Below are 4,250 nucleotides of genomic sequence, written 5' to 3'. Positions count from 1 at the left end.
ACAAGACAAAGGTGCCCCAAATCGTCATTTTGGTTCAAATTTTTTATTAAGGGTTACTCTCAAGTAATATGAGAAAAAAAGAAGGTATAACATTTGTAAAGAAGAAACCAACATTTTTAGAAATGATATGATTGTCAATGTAAAAAAGCTAATATTGGGGCCTGGACACAGGAGATGAAAGGAAAAGCCCAGGCAGCGTGCTGAAAGACTGGAGATCTGGCAACTGGAACATCATGGCCAAGCCTTATGGGGTGCCCCTGAGTGGGGAAGCCCACAAACAGGTGGATGTCTTCAGGCAAAGTCTTTTCCAAGGGGCTGAAGAATTCCTCTACAGATTCTTGCCACAGGAAATCATACACCCGAATCAGCTCTTGAAAGAGGACTCCCTCAACGTGACTGATCTGACCTCTCTCTGGGCCCCACTGGACATTCGTATTCCAGACTCTCCCCCCTCCCCCAAGATGACGAGATGGAAACACATAAGCAGGAGAAGAAAGAAGTCCCTAAGTGTGGCTTTCTCCCTGGGAATGAGAAGATCCTGGCCCTGCCTGCCCTGGTTAAACCAGAAGTCTAGACTTTCAAAGAAAAATGCATTCTGGTGATCACACGGATTTAACATCTGATCCTCAAGACTGAGGATGGAAATGACTTGGGGTAGCAATCCAGGAGAAGGTGCTGGAGAGGGTAAATGCAGTCAAGACCAAAGTAGAAGCCTTCCAGACAACCATTTCCAAGTATTTCTCAGAAAGCAGGGATGATATGGCCAAGCCCTCTAAGTGGACCCACCTAATGGATTGCCAGGCCCTGGTGCACAAGCGAGATGAGCTGGCCGGTGAGGAGCTCAGGGCCATGGTGCTGGACCTGAGGGCCTTCTACGCCGAGCTTTAGCATATCATCAGCAGCAACCTGAGAAAATTGTCAACCCAAAGGGTAAAGAGAAGCCATCTATGTACTGAGCCCAGGGCTAGAAGGGAAATGAATGACCTATACTATGTATGTGGGGAGAGAAAAAAAGCTAATATTCAACAGATGGATTATTAGGATAAATAAGAATGTTTAGCAAGGTTTCTGGATACAAAGGACAATTAAAAACTCAATTTCATTTAAACACCAGAAAAAAATCTGTTAGAAATATAATTTAAAAAAATTACATCAGCACCAAGAATTATAAAATACCTCAGAAAAATGTAACAAAAAGAGTTTATTCGAGAGAGCCAAATAAATACAGAGCTTTTTTATGTGTATTGGCAAGACTCAGTATTGTAAGAATGCTAATTCTGCCCTCAGAATCATGAGTATTCCAATGTCCCCAACACTCTTTCTTTAAATTTAAGAAGCTGAATCTTTAACTGATATGAAGAAGCAAAGGTCCAAGAATATTCAAGACACTCCTGAAGAAATGAAGGTTGCTACAAGACCTTAAAATTCACTCTACAGGTATAGTAATTGAGACAGTGTTGAACTGACACAGGAATAGAAAAACAGGCCAGTCGAACGGAATAGAGAATGCGGAATCAAAGCCCCTCACGGATATGGACAGTAAAGGCACTGGAAATCAGTGGGCAGAAAAGGTCGTTATTAAAAAAATGGTTCAAGTACAATCCACTTGGAAGAAAAACAAAATAAAAACATAAAAATCAATTCCTAGTAAATGAAAGATTTAAATATGAAGGGCAAAGCAATAAAACTTTCCAAAGACAATATATGACCACAGGATAAGGAAGAATTCTGTTAACAAAACATAAAAGATTTAAACCAAAAATGAAAGATTTATCAACTCGATTATATTAAAATGAAAAAGTTTAAAAAAGAAATAAAAAAGAATGAAAATATAAGCTATAAATTGGTAGAATGTAATTGTAACACATATAATTGAAAAAGGATTCATATCCAGAATGTATAAAAAAGTTTAATAGATCAAGAAGAAACAGAAAACCCAATAGAAAAAAGAGCAAAAAATATGAACAGGCATTTCATAAAAGAGAAACACAAAAACCCCTAAGTATATGCAAACAGGTCAAACTCATTAGTAGCAAGAGAAAAGACAATTAAACCACAATAAGATACCATTTGTATTTACCAGAATGGAAAATTTTAAAGTTGGATAGTACCGAATGTTGACAAGGATTATGGAGCAAAAATGATCTCTCCTACCTAGCTGGTGGGAATTTAAATTGCTACAATCACTTTTAAAAACGTTTGGCATTGTTTAATGATAGTTGACAATATCAGTCAACAGGAAAGTTGAGCACTGGTGCTCACCAGCAATTCCACTTCTCGGAATGTATCCTAGAGAAAGCTCATGTGTTTATTGAGAGACAAATGTAAGAATGTTAACAGCAACATTATTTAATAATGAAAAAAACATAGAAGCAACACAAATTGTTCATCAGTAGTAAGCTGGATAAAAAAATTGTGGTATAGTCTTACATTAATCTATTTTATAGCAATAAAAATTTATGAACCTCATTGTATTCATGAGTATGAATGAATTTAAAAATGTAGCATTGAGTGAAAAAAAGCAAATCATATCAAAGTAAATATATCATCTGTCTTAGTCAGTTCAGGCTGCTGTAATAAAATACCTGGGTGGCTTATAAACAGCAGAAATTAGTTTCTCATTTTTCTGAAGTTTGAGAGTCCAAGATCAGGGTGCCTGAATGGTTGGGTGAGAGCCCTCTCCTAGGCTGCAGACTTCTCCTGTTCTCACGTGGCAGAAGGGCTTGAGAGCTGTCTGCGGCCTCTTTTATAAGAACACTATTCTCATTCATGAGGGCTCCACATTCATGGACCTGATCACCTTCCAAAGGTCCACCCATTAATGCCATCACCTTAGGGATGATGTTTCGACATATGAATTTTGGAGAGACAAACATTCAAACATATTCTATTTGTTTAAAATGTAAAAGAGCCACATTTAAACGATACCTTGTTAAGCTCTACATATATATGTGATAAAAACATGAAGAAAAGGATTGAACAATTATTACAAAATTCAGGATAGTGATTACCTGGGGTGGAACGATGGGGGTGCGATTGGAAAAAGTCACAGCACGGGTAAGGGAACTCCTAAAATATTGACAGTTTTGTTTTATAAGCTACATCCTAGGTACCCAAGTATGCATGTTATTATTTCTCAAACCATGTGTTCATAATACACTTTTTATTTGTGTGCTATTTTCACATTAAAATGATTAAAAAGACTAAGGATTTGTTTAAAAAACAGATTTATGACTCTTGGTCCCTTTACCTTTAACAAGGATGCAAATGAGTCTTGTTTTTTATTTTTAAGAGAGATTTTTAAAAAAAATTAAAAGCTTTTTATTTGGAAATAATTTAAAACACAGAAAAGTTGAAAGATTGGTAGAAAAACACCTGTTTATCTTTTATTCGGATTCATTTATTGTTAACATTTTATCTTGCTTTTTCGTTAGAGATTTATCATCCCTTTTTCTATATATGTATTTTGTAAGTTGAAAATAAGGTGCATACTTTATGTTCCTTTCTTTCCAGATACTTCATTGTATATTTTCAGAAAAAGGATATTCTGTTACATAACCACAGTACATTTATTAACTTCAGGAAATTTTAACATCAAAACAACACTTTTAAATTACCATCCACATTCCAGTTTGTCAACTGAATAATGTCCTTTATAGCATTTGTTTTTTCCTCCACTAGAGGTTGCAGTGTACGTATCATATTTAGTTGTTTCTTTAGTCTCTTTCATCTGGAACAGTTCCTGAACCTTTCTTTGTCATTTATAACAATGACAGTTTTGAAGAATACTGAAATTTTTTTTTTTTAATTTTAAAAGAACAATTCTTATTTTGAGTTTGTTTGCTGTTTTCTCATGATTATAATGTTTATGATCCCTAGTCAATATAAATGTTGTCTTTTTTTAGAGTATCACATCTTGAAAGGCATCTTGAAATGCCTCTCATTGGTTATATTAATTTTGATAATTTTGCCAAGGTGTTGCAATTTCTCCACTCTAAGGGAGAAGCATTTAAAAGGATTTCTTTTGAGAGAGCTGTTGGTGGGCTTTGAATCCTGCTCCCCTCTTAACAGAGGGAAGTAGGCATGTGATTCTTCCTCACCTCAAGTCAAAAGAGAGAGGCTTCAAGGAGATCACTTGGAAAGCCTAACATGTGTCCTCTGAATTTACCAGGTCACAGTTCACTGATTTCTGACTCCTTCTCAGGATATCTAGAGATCAAGAGAAGGGCTGGCTTGCTGCTTAGAGGTGG

The 4,250-nt window shown here is 35.9% G+C and overlaps 1 pseudogene; it reads left to right on the top strand.

Annotated features, from left to right (window-relative positions):
* Positions 1 to 211: 211 nt before the first annotated feature.
* LOC105294144 lies at positions 212 to 998 on the top strand (annotated as a pseudogene).
* Positions 999 to 4,250: the final 3,252 nt, after the last annotated feature.

Source organism: Pteropus vampyrus, unplaced genomic scaffold (genome assembly GCF_000151845.1).
Source record: "Pteropus vampyrus isolate Shadow unplaced genomic scaffold, Pvam_2.0 Scaffold83, whole genome shotgun sequence".
NCBI lineage: Eukaryota > Metazoa > Chordata > Mammalia > Chiroptera > Pteropodidae > Pteropus > Pteropus vampyrus.
This window is presented reverse-complemented; position numbering and strand designations above follow the sequence as displayed.